At 39.3% G+C, this 18,592-nt stretch overlaps 1 protein-coding gene and 1 long non-coding RNA gene across 8 annotated transcripts in view; both read right to left on the bottom strand.

Annotated features, from left to right (window-relative positions):
- UVRAG (UV radiation resistance associated) overlaps positions 1-18,592 on the bottom strand; it is a 317,013-nt gene that overhangs the window by 275,502 nt on the left and 22,919 nt on the right. Inside the window, exon 1 of one of the 6 annotated variants that reach the window (XM_032259110.1) lies at positions 5,760-5,790. The exons of the other annotated variants lie outside the window; for them this stretch is intronic. The gene's annotated coding sequence lies outside the window, so the exon portion shown is untranslated. Of the gene's footprint in view, positions 1-5,759; positions 5,791-18,592 lie in introns of those variants that run through there. 6 annotated transcript variants of the gene reach the window in all.
- Positions 9,779-10,374, bottom strand: LOC116537090. Of its 2 annotated transcripts, none has more exons than XR_004262944.1 (2): positions 10,364-10,374; positions 9,779-9,984 (listed from the first exon to the last, which is right to left on the bottom strand). It is a non-coding gene; the product is annotated as an uncharacterized LOC116537090 (long non-coding RNA). The 2 variants fall into 2 exon arrangements; XR_004262943.1 differs by lacking the exon at positions 10,364-10,374 and adding an exon at positions 10,043-10,061.

The raw sequence follows: 18,592 nt of genomic DNA, 5'->3' as shown, positions 1-18,592 counted from the left end.
AAAGAAAATAATAAATGACAGGAGATATCTCAAAATAAGGAAAGAATGCAGAAAGCAAGCAAAGGATTACACCCTATATATGTGGATATGTATCTCTCTCTAAATACTATATATATATACCTAAAAGATATAATTTGGTCTTTATACTCCTTTATTGCTACAGAGCACAGAGAAATAAACTATTCTTCAACTAAGAGAATAACTTTATGACCCATTCAATTATCATGGAACTGACTGCCTTACAAAGCAGTATACAGGACTTGGACGGAGATCAGATCTGTAATAGATGCATGGATATTATTACCAAAGAGATCTCTGCATTATGTAGCAATTGTAGGAAATTAGCACAACCACCTCCAAGACACCTTCTGATTCTAAACTCTATGACATTCTTAACTGGGTGGATTACCAATGTAATCCACTAATCCGAATAAACAGAACTAACCACATTCAGAGCATTTTATAAGAAGGTTTAAAAACTCCATAAACTGAGCAACTATACTTAAAGCACTGACTGTAAAATGTATGACTTTTTGCTCTTTTCCTTTATTTTACTTATTTCAAAAGCATTAGTGTAAGTATTCTCATTATACTGAAATTAATTAAAATACAAGATGCTTCCAAAAACTGAAATGGACAAAGAAAACAAACTTTTTCTTTTTCTTTTTTTTGAGACAGGGTCTCACTCTGTCGCCCAGGCTGGAGTGCAGTGGCAGATCGCAGCTCACTATAGCCTCAACCTCTCAGGCTAAAGCAATCCGCCCACCTTAGTCTCCCAAGTAGCTGGGACAACAGGCATATACCACCATGCCCAGCTATTTTCTTTTCTCTTTTTTTTTTTTTTTTTTGGTAAAGACAGTATCTCCCTATGTTGCCCAGGCTAATAAACTGTTTATGGGTAAATTACTGACACAATCTTGGTGAAAGGCTGTAAATATACATGTAAACCCTCTTGTGCCCTAGGTCTTATCTTCTTTTTTAATAACATTCATTTCAGAGCCAGGCACAGTGGCTCATAACTTTGGGAGGCCAAAGCAAGAGGATCACTTGAGCCCAGAAGCTTAAGATCAGCCTAGGCAACAACATAGTGAGACCCTATCTCTAAAAAAAATAAAAATAAATTAGTCAGGCTGGGCACAATGGCTCTTGCCTGTAATCCCAGCACTTTGGGAGGCTGAGGCAGGAGGATCACTTGAGGTCGGGAGTTTGACATCAGCCTGGCCAACATGGTGAAACCCCATCTCTACTAAAGATACAAAAATTAGCCAGGCGTGGTGGCATGCACCTGTAATCTCAGCTACTCGGGAGGCTGAGGCAGGAGAATCACCTGAACCCCAGAATTGGAGGTTGCAGCGAGCCAACATCACATCACTGCACTCCAGTCTGAGCAAGAGAATGAGTGAGACTCTGTCCCCAAAAAAAAAACAACAACAACAGGTTGGGCATGGTGGCTCATACCTGTAATCCCAGCACTTTGGGAGGCTGAGGCAGGTGGATCACCTGAGGTCAGGAGTTCGAGACCAGCCTGGCCAACATGGTGAAACCCTGTCTCTACTAAAAATACAAAAAATTAGCCGGGCATGGTGGCACACACCTGTAATCCCAGGTATTCAGGAGTCTGAGGCAGGAGAATCACTTGAACCTGGGAGGCAGAGGTTGCAGTGAGCTGACATCATGTAACTGCACTCCAGCCTGGGTGACAGAGTGAGATTCCATCTCAAAAAAAGCAAAGGAACAAAGTCGGAGAGCTGACATTACTATAAGGCTACAATAATCAAGGCAGAATGGCATTGGCAAAATAAGAGACAAATAGATGAGAATAGAATAGAGAGCCTAGAAATATACCTACACAAATATAGTCAACTATTCTTTGATAAAGGCTCAAAGGTAATTCAAAGAAGACAGCCGTCTTTTCAACAAATGGTATAGAAAGCGGACATTCTATGCCAAAAAAATGAATATAGACACAGATCTTACACTTTTCACAAAAATTAACTCAGAATGAATCAGAGACCTCAGTGAAAATGCCAAACTATAAAACTCCTAGAAGATAACATAGGAAAATATTTCGGTAACTTTGGGCTTATGATGACTTTCTAGACACAAAACCAAAACTATGATTCATAAAAGATAAAACTGATTAAGACTTAACTAAAATTTAAAACTTGATTTTTCTTAGGCCTTGCAATGGTTCTGAGTGGTCTGAAACCCTTACCAGATTCTGATGCCCACCCACCAGATGGTTGGCGAACACAGGGCACTTCAAATCTTAAGAACTTGCCTGATGACTGAAATGGGGTAAGTCTTAACAGCACTGTTCACCTACAGGAAATCCTTAAGACTTGTCCTTTAACTGCTCCCGGGCATAAGGTCTAGTGGTACTTCATGTCCTAGTGGCACCATCGAGCATAAATAACAATGCTTTGATCTTTTCTAAACAGAATTACTGGCTGACTCTTCAAATGGTCCACCTATAGATATTTAAGTCAAACTTTTTTTATAAGTTGGCTCAAATATCACAGGAAAGTAAAAACATTCTGAGTAATTAAAATGTACACAGACTTTGTAATTACTCTTTAAGATGACATCCCATGCAGTTTTCTTTTTTTTCATGTCTGTGAAATAGCTTCCTAATATCTGCTAACTTTTTTTGGAGGGGGGCAACTTTTGGGCTCAAGAGGTACATATACAGATTTTGTTACATGGGTAAACAAACATTGCATGTCTTGGGGTTTGGGGTACAGATAATTTTCTCACCCAGGTAATCAGCATAATGCCCCATAGCTAGTTTTTAAATCCTCACCTTCTTCCCATCCTCCACCCCTCAAATAGGCCCCAGTATCTACTATTCCCTTCTTTGTGTCCATGTGTATTCAATGTTTAGCTCCCACTTATAAGTGAGAACATGAGGTTATTAGTTTTCTGCCCCTGTATGAATTCACTCAGGATTATAGGATCCAGCTCCAACCATGCTACTGCAAAGGCCATGATCTCATCCTCTTTTTACGGCTGTGTAGTATTCCATGGTGTATATGTATCACATATTCTTTATCTAGTCCACCACGGATGAGCATCTAGGTTGATTCCATGTCTTTGTGATTGTGAATTGTCATATGGTCAAGCAATCTCCAGAAACTTCCTCAAATGCTCTACTTTATACTTTCACAGTTATAAAATGCTCTTTGTGCATCGTTCTACAGTGGTAGATTTAGGTGGCTGAGTTGTGCTCTAGTAACATCCATCTCCAAAGCTAAATAGGGGATTTTAATTTTTAAATTAGCATGGCTTTAAAATCTTTGAAACACTACCTATCACATTCTTACATAAAGGTTAAAACCATTCACTAACATACAAAATCAAAACCCACTCACCTTTGATTTGGGGGATAGACAGATTATAGCTCACAATTTAACTGCCCGAAATGTTGGCAGTGGACAAAAGAGCAATATGACCCTAAATTCCTTAAATTTTTACAAATCTTTCAAATACAAATTCTAACACAATATTTAAGTGGTATGCATAGTAAATTTGAAACATCTGGCTGGGATGGGTGGTGCACACCTATAATCCCAGCACTTTGGAAGGCCAAAGAGGGCAGACCACTTGAGCCCAGGAGTTTAAGACCAACCTGGGCAACATGGCAAAATTTCTTCTCTACAAAAATTAGTTGGGTGTGGTGGCACATGCATGTGGTTCCAGCTACCTGGGAGGCTGGGGTGCGAGGATCACCTGAGCCCAGGAGGCTGAGGCTACAGTGAGCCATGATGGTGCCACTGTACTCCCGACTGGGCAATGCAGTGAGACCTTGTCTCAAAAAAAAAGAAAGAAAGAAAGAAAGAAAAGAAAAGAAACATCTGCTTTAGTTAAAAAAAAAAAAAAAAAAAAAGAATAGAAAAAAAGGGGTTACAATTGTACTCATTAGTACGATTATAAACAAGTGTTTCCAAAAAACCTAGAAGAGCTGTTTTTCTTCTTAATACCAGTAATTTTCTTAGAAAGGTGCTTTAAAACTTAACAGTAGAATACAAACAACTTTTTTGTTTTGTTTTTATATTTTTTGTTTTGTTTGTTACGGCCTTGTAGATCCACAGTCCAGCAGAGTTAACTAACTCTTCCTGCAGCATCAGGGATATATGTGCAATTCAGCTCAGGCCAATCAATCAGTACATTCTGTTCCCCTCATCATAACATATGATCCAATTAGGGTTAACAAAAGATCCAGAAATTAAACTGTTGAGTTTTTTTTTTTTTTTTGAGACGGAGTTTCACTCATGTTACCCAGGCTGGAGTGCAATGGCGCGATCTCGGCTCACCGCAACCTCCGCCTCCTGGATTCAGGCAATTCTCCTGTCTCAGCCTCCTGAGTAGCTGGGATTACAGGCACGCGCCACCATGCCCAGCTAATTTTTTGTACTTTTAGTAGAGACGGGGTTTCACCATGTTGACCAGGATGGTCTCGATCTCTTGACCTCGTGATCCACCCGCCTCGGCCTCCCAAAGTGCTGGGATTACAGGCTTGAGCCACCGCGCCCGGCCTAAACTGTTGAGTTTTTTTGTTTGTTTGTTTTGTTTTGTTTTAGATGGAGTCTTGCTCTGTCACCCAGGCTGGAGTGCAGTGGCACAATCTCAGCTCACTGCAACCTCTGCCTCCAGGGCTCAAGCAATTCTCCTGCCTCAGCCTCCCAAGTAGCTGGGACTACAGGCACATACCACCACACCCAGCTAATTTTTGTATCTTTTGTAGAGATGGGATTTTGTTATGTTGGCCAGGCTGGTCTTGAACTCCTAACCTCAAATGATCCACCTACCTCAGCCTCCTAAAGTGCTGGGATTAGAGGCATGAGCCACTGCGCTCAGCCATGAGTTCATTTTTACCCCCACTGGCTCTGAACCTAGAAGGACATAAGGCTAGAGATCCTGTCAGCCATCTTTCCATCACAGTGAAACCAGGAAATGAAATGAACAAGGAAGAGAGCAGAGTCAAGAGATGTGGGATTCAGACCTTGCTGACACAATTTAAGTCTGGCTCAAACTATACTTAAAGTAAGTACTTTGATGACAAACATCAGCCTATCCCTTTAAAACTGTCAAGGATTACAACTAGGGAAAGGACTTACATTGTAATGTTTATTAAGGCTGTATCCCATAGCAGGTTAGCAGATGAAGAGTAACATTCTAACTTATTAGTGGCAAGATAAAATAAATGTTTCACTTTGTTAAACATAACCATATTTTAGAAAATGATCACTTCTGTAGGGTCAATCTATATTTGTTGATATAGTTTTGAACCTCAATATAGGGGAAAGCAACACTTAAAAAACAGTCAAATCACACACCATAGCTAACAGAACTCAAAGCCATTTTCAGTAGTGAAATAACCACCAGAGCTTTATGTTCCTCCTATATTTTACCTTTCCTTTGCATGCATCTAAAATTCTCTGGCTTCTGAGGTATATTAACGACCAAAGAGAACTGATGTGTCTTTAATCTTGCTCTGCATCAAGTGTTGGAGAGTGATTCAGGGAGGCTGATAACCAAAAGACAAGGAAATGGCTCCCATTCACCCTCCCTTGCTGGATCACTTGCTTAAAAAACAAAAGTATTGGCTGGGCGTGGTGTCTCACACCTGTAATCCCAACACTTTGGGAGGCCGAGGCAGGCGGGTCACGAGGCCAAGAGATTGAAACCATCCTGGCCAATATGGTGAAACCCTGTCTCTACTAAAAATACAAAAATTAGCTGGGTGTGGTGGTGCACACCTGAAATCCCAGCTACTCAGGAGGCTGAGTGAGGCAGGAGAATCACTTGAACCGTGGAAGTGGAGGCTGCAGTGAGCCAAGACGGCACGACTGTACTTCAGCCTGGTGACAGAGCAAGACTCTGTCTCAAAAAAAAAAAAAAAGTATTATGATTCTTAAATATAATTACTCCATAAATCCCCACCATTACCTAACTAAACCATCCCATATACAACTTTCACAACTCCCAGACCCACAAGGAGATACTTTCTAAACCAAGTTTGAGTCTGATTTGCTTTATCTACAAGAGCTATTACAAATCAATAATATAACCAATAATCAATAACCTAGAGACCAAAGAAAAAGAGACAAAGAATATGAAAAGGCAGGTGACAGGAAAAGAAATGGAAACAGTCAATGAACATGAGAAAAGATGTATAATCACACCCATAATTTAAAAATATGCACATCAAAATAAACATTCCACCTAGTGCCCGACTGCAGTTTCCAAACACGGTTGCCCCAATACTTCCATCTGACATGCTCTCTTATAATGTAATGCTGCCACTCCTGTCATCCATTAAGAAGTAAAGTCTATGTTTCCTCCCCAAAAAATGTGGGCAGAAATGAAGCTATGTGACTTCTGAGGCTAAATCATGAAAGGTGATATGGCTTCCACCTGGTCCTTTGGGATATTCTTCCTTGGAACCCAGTGACTATACTGTGAGAAAGCCAGCCAGTCACATGGGCTTCACAAGTGTTCTCCACAGCCCCAACTGAGATTCCAGCAGGAAGCCAGGCATGTAAGTGACCATGTCCTGAGGCTTTGAGCCTCCAGAAATGACATCAAGATAATAAGCAGAGACAAGTTGTTCCCACCAAGCTCCAGCCAAACTGCAGATTTGTGAGCAAAATTAATGATGATGATGTTATTTTAAACCACTCAAGTTTTTTGTTTGTTATACAGTAATAGATAATTAAAGGAACCTGATTAAAGTCAAACCATTTTAGTCTCTACTGGGATTGATACAGGGAAAGCCAACAACATTGGGGAAAACATAAAACTTGTCTGCTTTGGAGCAAGGGCAATTTAGCAAAAATTATCAAATTTTAAAATGCATATACAATTTTTTACCAAGCACTCCACAAATCATAAAACTGTGTGCAAATATGTTTTTTCCAGTATTGTTATAAAAGCAAAAACTGAGTAACACTCTTACATTGTGGTACAATGTAAATATACAATGGAAAACCGTATTACCAGTTTTTTTAAAGGTCATTGAAAATGATATGAAACAAACAAAAGAGCAAGAAATTTTTAATGTTCACATAAAGAAATATTACTATATACCTTGAATAATGTGGATCAGACAGTAAATCTTTTGAACTTTTCAGTGCATACCTAGTCTGTCTACATACTCTTCTTTTTTAGTTTGTTAACAATCCTTTAACAAAATAATAAGCATTCTTAGCTTGTCAGCTGTTACAAAACCAGCCATTGTTAGTCGCAGTTTGCTGACCCCTGATTTAGATAAACACAGATATTATGAGATAATTTCTTAGTATTTGCCTATGGAAATGTAGTCAAACTTGTCCTAGACACCTTCTTTCATTCCTACTTTCAACTCCTTTTCCAACTTCCATTTCTTTTTCAGGTCAGACATTTACTCTCAGCCTGAGACCAGGCTCAATAGTAGGCAAGATTGAAGGCCCATGTTATTTTGGGTAAATTCATATTATTACTCTAGCTTTAAGTTTTTGAGGGGTAACAAATGTAAACCTAGGGGAAATTGGTTTTCCACATTTCCACAGAAGGTAAAGTTGCTCAACTACTGAACTAAGAATTCTAAGAATTAAGCTTGATAAATTCAAGTCAGTTTAAGAAAAAAAAAAAAAAAAAACCAGAAAGGAGCTCTCGATGTAGCACTCTCAAATTACCTATATTTTCCTAATCCTTTGATCCAACCTGAAAGCCTCACTGTGAAAAGTTTTGAAAGAACATAAGAATGCTTTAAAACTAGTGCCTGGGGCTACTGGCTCTAAGCAAATGGTGCCAACAACATTACAGATTTAAACAAACAACAACCCTAATCTCTCATGAAACACTTCATAGTTCCTGTCCCTAATTGAAAGCTTTCTCTGGCACAAATTACACAACCTTGGAACTAACGCTGTCATTGTCAAATTAACTCTGCTCTCCCACCAAGTTCAAATCAGTCTAAATTTAATGCAGTCATCTACTAAGCACTAAATTATAAAACAGGCTTCTCAACAGGAAAAAACAAACTGTTAACTCTGAACCTTCTTCATTTGTTATACGTTTTGGCTCTGAGTCTCTTTTTTTTTTTTTTTTTTTTTTTTTTTTTGAGACGGAGTTTCACTCATGTTACCCAGGCTGGAGTGCAATGGCGCGATCTTGGCTCACCGCAACCTCCGCCTCCTGGGTTCAGGCAATTCTCCTGCCTCAGCCTCCTGAGTAGCTGGGATTACAGGCACGCACCACCATGCCCAGCTAATTTTTTGTATTTTTAGTAGAGACGGGGTTTCACCATGTTGACCAGGATGGTCTCGATCTCTTGACCTCGTGATCCACCCGCCTCGGCCTCCCAAAGTGCTGGGATTACAGGCTTGAGCCACCGCGCCCGGCGGCTCTGAGTCTCTTATCTCTACCCTATTTACCCCCAATCTTGGTGAAAGGCCCCAAAACTTGCCTTCCCCTCCTGCCCCAATTTTCCTCCAGGTAGTGTTGCTCTAAGAAACAGGCAGATCTACTACTGCCCTCTCCATGTGTCTCTCCCCTGCCTTCTTGTTAAAGATGTTCTTTGAAACCAATGAGAACGAAGACACAACGTACCAGAATCTCTGGGACACATTTAAAGCACTGTCTAGAAGGAAATGTATAGCACTAAATGCCCATATGAGAAGCGAGGAAAGATCTAAAATCGACACCCTATCATCAGGAAAAAAAACTAGAGGAGCAAGATCAAACAAATTCAAAACCTAGCAGAAGACAAGAAATAACTAAGATCAGAGAACTAAAGGAGATAGAGACACAAAAAAACCCTTCAAAAAGTCAATAAATCCAGGGGCTGTTTTTTTGAAAAGATCAACAAAATAGACCACTAGTCAGAATAGTAAGAAAGAAAAGAGAGAAGAAACAAATAGATACAATAAAAAATGATAAAGGGGATATCACCACAGATTCCACAGAAATACAAACCACCATCAGAGATTATTATAAACAACTCTATGTACATAACTCTAGAAGAAATGGATAAATTCCTGGATGCTTACACCTTCCCAAGACTAAACCAGAAAGAAATTGAATCCCTGAACAGACCAATAACAAGGTCTGAAGTTGAGGCAGTAATTAATAGCCTACCAACCAAAAATAGTCCAGGTCCAGATGGGTTCACAGCCGAATTCTACCGGACGTACAAAGAGGAGCTGGTACCATTCCTTCTGAAACTATTCCAAACAATACAAAAAAAGATGGAATCCTCCCTAATTCATTTATGAGACCAACATCATCCTGATACCAAAACCTAGCAGAGACACAACTGAAAAAGAAAACTTCAGGTCAATATCCATGACGAACATCGATGCAAAAATCTTCAGTAAAATACTGGCAAACCGATTGCAACAGCAATGGTTTTGCTGTTTCAATGGAATGAAGTAGGCTTCATCCCAGGGATGCAAGGCTGGTACAACATCCGCAAGACTATAAATGTAATAATCCACCACATAAACAGAACCAAAGACAAAAACCACGATTATCTCAATAGATGCAGAGAAGGCCTTCGACAAAATTCAACAGCTCTTTATGTTTCCTTCTTTCTCCTATCTTGATATTTCCTTTACAGACTATTATTAGGAATTACAACCTAATTTCAGGGTATATGATCTTACCAAATAACTAGAGTTTGTACAGATGAAAAGAGCAAATTTCTGGTAAATTTTCACACCAATTTCAGCATTTAGGAATATAAGATCAATATATATATATAGATAGATAGATAGATAGATATATGGCCAATGAAGAATGACAGAGTTATACAGGATGAACTAGGATGATAAAAACTGAAGACAGAAATTAGCTGTCAGAGGTCCAGATGTTAAGAGTAATATCATCCCTATAATTTGCTTCAAAATAATTGGAGGGAGGAAAGGAGGACAAGTAGGTAGGCATATAGATTAAACAAGATCCACAATGACTTAATAGTTATTGAAGTGGGATAATAGGTACCTGGGAGTTCATATATTCCTCTCTCAATCTCTCTGTTTCTCTACACACACACACACACACACACACACACACACACTTGCATTTCAATATACATTGATATATTGATGAATATATTGATATATAAAATATACATTTCAACATACATTGAAATTTCCACAATAAAAAAGGTTTAAAGTATTATCAATATGAACAGAAAGAAAAGATAACATATAGGAGCCTAAAGAAAAACTGAGCTTACTGGGATAACTAATTAGATAATGGATGTGCTCAGGGATGAAGAGAAGATTGACAAAAGAGATAAGTCAAAGATGACCTCTAGGGAAAAAGAGAACTAACCAATAAAGGTGTTAGGGCAATAGGATAGCCATCAAAAATACACACACACACACCCTATGCCTTATATCAAATTCCAGAAGGTTTAAAAATATTTAATGTAAATAAAGCAAAAAAGTACCCAAAGAAACCATGAAAAATTATTTTATAAACACAAAGGACTAAAAATGATACTCAGAAGCTATAAAAGAAAAAAAAAATACTACATAAAACACTTTAAAATTAGACATGGCAAAAACTACCTTATGCAAAGTCAAAGAAAAAAATAATCTGAGAGGCCAGGCACAGTGGCTTACACCTATAATTCCAGCATTTTGGGAGGCCGAGGTGGGCAGATCATGAGGTCAGGAGATCGAGACCATCCTGGCCAAGGTGAAATCTCGTCTCTACTAAAATACAAAAAATTAGCCGGGCATGGTGGTGCATGCCTGTAGTCCAGCTACTCAGGAGGCTGAGGCAGGGGAATCACTTGAACGCGGGAGACAGAGGTTGCAGTGAGCCCAGATCATGCCACTGCATTCCAGCCTGACACAGAGCAAGACTCCATCTCACCTAAAAAAAAAAAAACAGAAAAAATTTGAATTCATATAAAAAATTTTCACTAAAACATAAAGAATTCCTAAAAATCAAAAGTCCAATGACCCAACAGAAAAAAAATGGCAAAGAACATTTAACAGATAATTCACAAAAAAAGAAACACAAATAGTTCTTAAGCATGAAAAGATTCCCAACCTCACTCGTAAGAGAAATGCAGATTAAAACTACATTAAAATTGGCACCAACCAAAAAATCTGATAAGATAGGTTGAGGGGCAGCCTTTTTGCTGGTAAGGACTCGCAGGGTATCACGTGGCAAGAGAGCTGAGCCTAACGTGCTAGCTCAGGCCTCTCTTCCTATAAAGCCACTAGTTCCTCTCTCATGATAACCCATTAACCCACTAACCCATTAACCCATTAATCCATGGATTAATCCATTCATCACGACAGAGTTATGGTATCATGGTATCGCCTCTTAAAGGTCCTACCTCTCAATACTGCCATACTGGGGACTAAATTTCAGCATGCGTTTTGGAGGGGACAAATATTCAAACCATAGCAGATGGCAATCTGACAATATATATCAAAATTACAAATGCAGGCTGGGTGCAGTGGCCCATACTTATAATCTCAGCACTTTGGGAGGCCAATGTGGGAGGATCACTTGACCCCATGAGTTCAAGACCAGCCTTGGCAACACAGGGAGACTCTATCTCTATGAAAAACTTAGAAATTAGCTGGGTATGATGGTCCATGCCTGTAGACCCAGCTACTTGGGAGGCTGAAGTGGGAGGACTGATTGAGCCCAGGAGGTTAAGGCTTCATAATCAAGCCACTGCACTCCAACCTGGGCAGCAGAGTAAGACTCTATCTCAAAACAAACCAACAAACAAAAAAAACCCTTAAATTTAAAAAAATTACAAATGCATATATTCTTTGATTCAGCAATATGATGTATGTAATACAGTATTGCTTATTAGCAAAAAAACTAGAAATAACTGAAACGTACATCAATGGTGGACTAAATTATGATATATCCTACAGTGAAATACTATGTGGCCATAAAGAACAAATAACATGGCAGCTCTTTCAACACTGATACAGAATAATTTCCAAGATACATTATTAGTTTGTGTGTGTGTGGTTTGTTTTTTTTTTTAAGTACAGTTTATACAGTCAGTGTGCTTAACATTTGTGGCTTTTTTTGCATTGAGGGGGTGGTGGTTATAGAGACAGGGTCTCACTCTATCACCCAGGCTGGAGAGCACTGGCACAACCATAGCTCACTGCAGCCTCAAACTCTTGGGCTCATGCAATCCTCCTGCTTCAGCCTCCTAAGTAGCTAGGACTATAGGCCAGTGCCACCATACCTGCCTAATACTTTAAAACTTTTTGTAGCAAAGGGTCTCACTATATTGCCCAGACTGGTCTTGAACTTCTGGCCTCAAGATATCTTCCCTCCTGGGCCTCTCAAAGTGCTGGGATTACAGATGTGAGCCCCCATGCCCAACCTCATTTGTGTTTGATAGGGAAAAAAAGAATACAATTATGTAATCATTGGAGAGTCATAAACTATAACTGATAACACTGGTTGCCCCAGGGAAAAGGAAAGGGGTATTTGGGGCACCCAATAGTATGGAGACTGTTCACCATATACTCTTATACAATGTGCCTTTTGAATTGTGAATCATATGAATACATATCTATCGTATTTTTTAAAATAAAATTAAAGATACTTTTTACTTTTTAAGACCAGTCAAGTACAGTAGTGAGAAGGGGAGAAGAGTAGAACAAGTCTGATCTATAACTGACTGTGAACACTCAATTGAGAAAACTCATTACCGTTGGACTAGCTTATGTTTACATTTCAAAAAAACAGCGAGATGGCAACCAACCTTTAAATACAGGTATGCAGATGACCATTTCCAGAAGCAACGTAACACAGTGAACTTCAGCTCAGCTCTAGGGTGGTTCTAGCACTCATTAGTGAGCAAGCCACATACTGTCTCTGAGCCTGTTTCCCCATCCATCAAATGGAGGTATTTCCAACTGCCTACCTCTGTGGGTTACTGTAATGATCAAATGAAATCATGGATATAAAAGCTCTCTAAAAAAGTATAAAGTACTTTATAATACATACTTTATATACGTATAATACATACTTTATAAATATAAAGTATTATAAAAATAGAGATGTCAAGAGAGGGATGTGGTTATCAGTGGAAACTGATGAATTTAGGCCATTCTAATTTGAAGTAAAGAGACAAAGATTTAGAATTCACCTCTTTAAATAGAGGTGATTATAAGTCACAAAAGTATAACAGATCTCTGAAGGATAAACATTCAACAAACAGAAGTGTAATACTGCAGAACCAGAAAGGACCCTGAAGATCCTCTAAGCCTTTGCTACTCTGCATTACTTGGGAATGTATTAAAAATGCTGCGAATCTCAGGTCCCACCACAGACCTACTCAATCAGAACATGTACTTTAGCAATATTCCCTAGGCAATTCACACAGACATTTTAAGTTTAAGAAGCACTGATAGGCCGGGCGAGGTGACTCACACGTGTAATCCCAGCACTTTGGGAGGCTGAGGTGGGCAGATTGCCTGAGCTCAGGAGTTTGTTACCAGCCTGGGCAATATGGTGAAACTCCATCTCTACTAAAATTCAAAAAAAAAAATTAGCCAGGCATGGCAGCGTGCGCCTGTAGTCCCAGTTTCTTGGGAGGCTGAGGCAGGAGAACTGCTTGAACCCAGGAGGCAGAGGTTGCAATGAGCCAAGATCATGCCACTGCACTCCAGCCTAGGCAACAGAATGAGACTCCGTCTCAAAAAAAAGAAGCAGTGCTCTAGGCCATCTTCTTTATTTTTCAGATAACAAAACTGAGGCCCTACTCAGTAAAGGGATTCACTCATGTTCACATTGTTAGTAAGTAGCAAAATGCAGATTTGGACACAGGCTTGATCCCCTGGACTGGGTACACACCATGTATTTGCTTCCCAGACACCCTGTTTCAAAACCTTTGAGACATCTTTGCCTTTCAAACCTTCCATATTTCCCGTCCCATTTCTAATTGGCCATCTAGATTCATCAATTCTTTCTTCACAATTTCTTTGGCATACACAGCTTCTTTTCCACCCCTTCATTCACTGCCCTAAAGCTACTGTTGTTCATACTATGAAATACCAGCTTCCGTCTCCTGTGCATGTATCAGCTTCCTCTTCTGCAAACAAGAGTACACTTTCAAACAGCAAGCTCTATATAATTCCTTAAGAAGGTGCAAGTCATTAAAAAGCATTAAAGTTTAACATGCTGATTTCAGGCAGAATTTGTATTCGAAACCCAGCAAGATTAGCAGCTATAACTTGGTAATTCTAACTCAAAAATCTTCACCTCTTCCCTTCCATTATTTCTTTCCTATTACCTTCTTTTCTTTGCCCTGGAACTAACTTTTACGTAACAAGGTCCTCCCATTTTAATCAAGCTTTAGTAAAATACAGTTCATCATCCTTCAGTATCCTCAGGGGAATTCATTCCAGAACAGCCACCACCCTAATCCCCCACCACCACAGCTAAAAAAAATCTGCAGATGCTCAAGTCCCTGATATAAAATGGCATAGTATGCATATAACCCATGCAACATCCTCTTGTATACTTTAAATCATCTCTAGATTACTTATAATATCTAATGCAAGGTAAATCCTATCTAAATAGTTGTTATACTGTATTGGGTTTTTTTTGACTTTTTTAAAATTGTGGTATTGTTTTGATTTGGTTTTTTCAGGCTTGTCAAGTGAGGAACTGGGAGTAGAAAAGGAACAAAGAAATCTCTAACTGGTTTTGATCAACTAGTTGTGAACACATCTTCATTTGAGTAGCCTATTGAGATTTTTTTTTTCTGAATATTTTCTATCTGTAATTGGTTGAATCCAGAATCCACAGATGCAGAGGGCCAATTGTAAATTCAAAGTATCATCTTCTGAATTTATAGCTCTTACCATCCACATTCTCATGTCTTTATAATTCTCTCCTATATATTCCAACCTAAGAAACCAAAGTATTTCAACATTTCTTGAGTACTCATGATGTGCCAGGCACTAAGCAATAAAGCAAAGGTCTAAATACCTCTTGAGTACATTTTCTCCATAAATGCAAAAAAATTAAAAGCCCCAGTCTCTGCCTCATTTCCATTTCTGCACCAAGAAATGTTTATTAAGAGCAAATAAGATAGTCTTATACAGATGTTTAGCCCCAATAGGGAAAACTGAACAGACAGGAATAAGCCACCCACAACACTGAAGCTAACGCCTGTGCAACAGCCTCTATATTACTACAGCACTGGAATAAGAGAATCCCAAGTACAAATTGAGTTTTTGAGTCCATCTACGTGAAAAAAAAACAAAAACAAACAAACGGGGAGTGCTTCAGTTCAAAATCCAGTTGTGAGCTATTTATTGTAGCGCTACCAAACACAGCTTTTTGTGATACAGAATAAACTTAGCAGGACTGAGTTTGAGTCCCGGCTCCACTATTGCACTTGGAAATGTATTTAACCTCTCTAAGCTTCAGATACTTCACTGTAAAACAGAGCTAATAATAGTTTCAACCTCACAGAGCTATAATGAGGAGTAAACAGAGTAAGTGTAAAGTGCTTAGAACACAGGGCTAGTACATACGATAGTTCAATAATATTACCACTATTATCAATTACCCTAAAGTTTCCTCAGCCTTTAGTGGTACGTTTACCTGTAGTTTCAAAATCTAGCCACCTAATTCAAGCTTTTACAGGTTCATGAAGGCACAGGCAAATGTGAAATTGAAAAACCGTGTTTTAATTCCAACAGGCAAATAAAGTAAGATAGTAGCTGGGGAAAAGCCTGAATTTAGAACCAAAACAGGTGGGTTTGAACTCTAGCTCTTTCATATGCTTTTCTAGGCCTTGGTTTTTCACCTTTTAGAGGAGAAGGGCATGGTTCTAACTACTATGGCTAAAAATACTATGAGAATTGTTTTAAAGAGATTAGCTACTAAAAAGACAAGGCAGAATGGCAAAAGATAAAAAGGGAAGGATGAGAAAGTCATTGATGAATAATTTTTAAAGAATATTTCTGGAATGACTGTGATAATGAGCTATAAATCTCAACTGCAAAAAAATATGGCAGCAAAAGGTAATCACTAATTGGACTAAAATGAACACCTGTTAAAGTAGATCATACAAAATAGGTCATTCTTGTCATCCCAAACTAAAACAGGTTGAGAGGCGAGGAGTAACAGGGCACATTGCTCTAAGAATGTAATTCTCTGCAAGCCTGGCTGCTGAAACTGCTGAAACCAGTTTTAACATTTATCCTTTTTATACAACCTCTAACCGTTTGTTTGTTCTCTCTCTCTCTCTCTTTTTTTTTTTTCTGAGATGGAGTCTCGCTCTGTCGCCAGGCTGGAGTGCAGTGGCGCCATCTCAGCTCACTGCAACCTCTGCCTCCAGGTTCAAGCAATTATCCTGCCTCAGCCTCCTGAGTAGCTGGGACTACAGGTGCACACCATCACATCCAACTAAATTCTTGTATTTTTAGTAAAGACAGGGTTTCACCATGTTGGCCAGGATGGTCTCGATCTCTTGATCTCGTGATCCACCCACCTCGGCCTCCCAAAGTGCTGAGATTACAGGCGTGAGCCACTGCGCCTGGCCCATGCATTTTCTTAAGTGTCTCCCTACAGACTGTTAGATGCAAGGGTATGCACACACATACACACACACACACACACACACACACACACACACACACAGAATCACAGTTGAGAAATCAGACAATACCTTGACTGAGTGACCAAAATTAACATTACCAATGAAGGACAAATGAACATCCAGAAGTGATACCTTATGAAGGACATATTATCACCCATGCAATATTCCAACTGAAAAGTATAATCTGAATCTAATCATGAGGGAAACATCAGACAAACAGAAAATGAGGAATGTTCTATTTTTTTAAAAAGGGGAACAGGATCTGCATTATGATAGTGACATTTAAAATAAGACAAAGAAAAGCTGTGGAAATGTTCTACATTAAAGAAGACACAACAGCTAAATGTAATGCTACCTACCCTAGACTAGATCCTGAACTGGATGAGGAAAATTTCTATAAAGGACATTACGGAATCAACTGATGAACCTCAGATTAAAGTATCAATATTAAATTTACTGATGTTGATAACTATGCTGTGGATATGAAAGAGAATATCCCTATTCTGGGAAATACACACTCAAGTATTTAAGCGTAAAGAGTCATGATGTATGTAACAACTTTAAATGATTCGCAGAAAATTATGTATCTGTATACACATTCAGAAAGAGAGCAAGCTTACAAATGAAGCAAATGGAGTAAAATGTTAACAGACAAATCTGGGTAACAGGTATGCAGGTGTTCTGTAAAACAGAAATTTATGCAATAAAGTATTTCACTTTTGCAATTTTTCCATAAGCTTGAAATTCTTCCCAAATAAAAATTTAAAAAATAAAGACTGTTCTTTTCTACCTACAGGATAATGTCCAAATTCCAAATTCCAAAGCACGGCATACGTGGCCCTTTATAATCTAACTCCAAGCTATTAGTACTACTTCTCTCTGACACTGTGATATAAGAAATGTATGTCTTCAGCCCTGGTTTCTAGCACACAGCTCCTAAAACTCTTGGTATAGGGGGACAGCAGCATCTTTTGTTATAATGTAATAATTGGTAGTTTCCAGTTCCTGACACAAGAGCTCCTAAGACCCCCGGAATCTCTGGAGTGATGTGTCTTTTGCATGCTAATGAGATAACTGGTGGCTGGAGTCCCTCAGAGAGCTTCAGGACAGAAACACAGAGGCGTGATTAGGGGGTTAGAACTTTTAGCTCTACCCCTGACATCTAGCAAGGGGAGAGAGGCTGGAGATTGAGTTAATCCAAGAGCCAATCATATAATCAATCATGGCTGCATAATAGGACCTCCTTGAAACCCTAAACGACAGAGCTTGCAGAGCTTCTGCAACGGTGGACACACAGACGTGCTAGGAAAGTGGCACATCCAGAGAGGGCATGGAAGCTCCACAGCCCTTCACCCATACCTTGCCCTATTTATCTCTTCCATTGGCTGTTCCCAGGTTGTATCCTTTATCATGAACCTATAATAATGAATAAAATGTTCTCTTGAGTTCTGTGAGCCATTCTAGCAAATTAATGAACACAAGGAGAAGGTCATGGTAAACTTCAATTTATAGCTGATGGCTGAGAAGTAAAGGAGCCCTGTGACCTGGGACTTGCAACCGGCATCTGAAGTGGGAGTAGCCTTACAGGACTGAGCCCTTAACTTGTAGGCCATAACTCCTGGTAAATAGCATCAGAATTGAACTGAATGCAAGGATACTTGTCAGAAGTGTCGTAAGTCGAACAGTACAGACTGTCCCAGGTACAGATGGCCCCGACTTAGGTTTGACTTAATGATGTTTTTACTTTACGACAGCATGAAAGTAAAATGCATTCAGTAGAAACCGTACATGGAGCCGGGCGCGGTGGCTCAAGCCTGTAATCCCAACACTTTGGGAGGCCGAGGCGGGTGGATCACGAGGTCAAGAGATCGAGACCATCCTGGTCAACATGGTGAAACCCCGTCTCTACTAAAAATACAAAACATTAGCTGGGCATGGTGGTGCGTGCCTGTAATCCCAGCTACTCAGGAGGTTGAGGCAGGAGAATTG

Source organism: Sapajus apella, unplaced genomic scaffold, assembly GCF_009761245.1.
Source record: "Sapajus apella isolate SASKATOON/1434 unplaced genomic scaffold, GSC_monkey_1.0 scaffold106, whole genome shotgun sequence".
NCBI lineage: Eukaryota > Metazoa > Chordata > Mammalia > Primates > Cebidae > Sapajus > Sapajus apella.
The sequence above is the reverse complement of the archived record's forward strand: the minus strand, read 5'-3'. Positions and strand labels throughout refer to the sequence as shown.